The sequence below is a fragment of the Podarcis filfolensis genome, assembly GCF_964270895.1.
Source record: "Podarcis filfolensis genome assembly, chromosome: 2".
In the NCBI taxonomy this organism is placed as follows: domain Eukaryota; kingdom Metazoa; phylum Chordata; class Lepidosauria; order Squamata; family Lacertidae; genus Podarcis; species Podarcis filfolensis.
The window spans coordinates 24,538,133-24,540,363 of record NC_139605.1 but is presented as its reverse complement, the minus strand read 5'-3'; positions in this window follow the sequence as shown (position 1 = coordinate 24,540,363).

Sequence of the window (2,231 nt, the reverse complement as noted above, 5' to 3'; positions counted from 1 at the left end):
AGAAGGAGAAGGAGGAAGACTGCAAATGTAGGGAGAGGTGAGCGGGTGGGTGAGGAAGGAATCCGCAGCAGAGAGGGGGTGAGGGATGGGCTGGGGTGCCCAGAACTGCCCTTCCAAAATGTTGGACGGTATGTTTTTCATCATGCGAAAGATCATATAAAATGTGGAAATCATGAGGTAAAGAAATGCTGTGAAAACAGAATGAAGCGCCACTGTTATTTCCTCCCAGAAGGAGAGTGCCTCTCACACGGGGGGGGGGGGGGAACACAACTTTAATAAAATACAGCGGTACCTCGGTTTTCAAACGTAATCCATTCTGGAAGACCATTTGACTTCCAAAGCGTTCGAAAACTGAAGCGTTTACTTAAGGAAAATTCAATACAGAAGCCACGTAGCACGTTTGACTTCTGAAAAGCATCCGAAAACCGAAGCAGTTACTTCCGGGTTTCGGCATTCGAAAACCGAAATGTCCGACTTCCAAGATGTTCAAAAACCAAGATCTCACTGTATATGCACAATCAATTACATGATGTGGTGCACACACATCATTTGAATGGTGATGGCCACCAACTGTGGGGGGGGTCCCACCCCCTCAGATATTTTATGGGGTGGCTTAAAGACCCCTTGGCCCCTAGTCATTGACTCCTATGCTCTCACACCCCCGTAGGGCCTCTCCCAGGGCTCCACCCAAAACATTTCTCCACTGTAGGAGAAACACAAGGTGGCTAGCAACCCCCAGGGGAAAGAAAAGGCAACTCTCTAAAGGCCTTTTGTTTCGGAGACGTTTCTGTGGCTCTTGCTTGCATAAGACACCATCTAAGATTTCCAAATCTCCAACCGTGCCTGAATTCAAGCAAAAGGAAGCTGTTCGCATTCTGGCCCACCTGGGTCCAAGTTTGTTTGCAGAGTGCCAAGACCTGTCATTCACCGGGCCTCCTTGAAACTGCCGCTGTTACGTTGGCAGCAAAAAAGGCAGCTCCCCGTTTTAAGTGGTAACCAGACTCTGCCGTTGGCTTAGAGAAAGAAAAACCAACAAGTTCGTACGGAAAACTTGGAAACAAACCCTGTCACTCAGAACACTTCATGTTAATGCTGTGGAAGAGCTTGGGTTGCCCTTACACTACAGGGTGTGCATCAAAGCAGAAGGCGTTGCTGTACGCGCATACAAATTAGTCAGTAGGCGACTCTGGAAGAAGAAGGAAAAGAGGGGGAGAGAAAATGTTTAAAATTTTTATTATTTTTCTTTGGCTGGAAACCACACAGGGTGAGTGCCTCTACTTCCAATGATACAAACCTGAATACATGGTCATAGTTATTTATTTCACTATATGAGATGACCGGTGCTTGTGTGTGTGTTTGTGTGTGTGTGTGTGTGTGTGAGAGAGAGAGAGAGAGAGAGAACTCACCAGTATGGAGTACCACAATGTCCTTTTTTTGCTGCCTCCGGCAGCCATTTTGTGCTGATAATCACAGCACTTATACCAAATGGGAGTACCAGCCCCTCATTTTTTATCCCCTCTCCCCCCAAAAGCACTGGAGATGGCTCCTCTTTACGGGGCAGAACCCCCATGAGCTAACTGGCAGGTCCCTCATGAGCTAACTCATTTTTCTAATCAACTGGCATTTCTTTTGCTGCCAGACCAACCACTCATACTCCCAAGAGGGACAGCTATTCAGGTTGCTAAAAATGGATGAGTGCTTTGGGGTTTGCAGAGCTAGCAGGAAGAGCCATCCTGGAGCCTTAGCTAGTGAGGAGCTAATTGCCAAAAATGGAATGAAATGTGATAATAAAAGGATTAAGGCTCAAATGGCATGTTGTTATATGAACTGCAGAGCTAGCATCTACACCTGGTTCCCCCTTCTCCCTTTTCTTACTGGGTGTGGGGGGAATTTTCACCAGGATTGGAGTGAATGGGCATTATTATTATCCCACCTTTCCTTCAAAGAGCTCAAGGTGCGGTATGTCATCCTCTCCGCCTCCCCATCTTATCCTCAGAACAACCTGAACTGTAGGGATTCATAGAATCAAAGAATTGTACGATTGGAAGGGACCACAAGGGCCAGCTAGTACAACCCCCTGCAATGCAGGAATCTTTTTGTCCAATATGGGATCCGAACCCACAACCCTGAGATTAAGAGTCTCCTTCTTTACCAAATCCCCATCTCCAAGGTATCCAGACTACAATTACATTCATTTCTTGTCCATGAGGACGCTTTGATTTGTTGTGTCC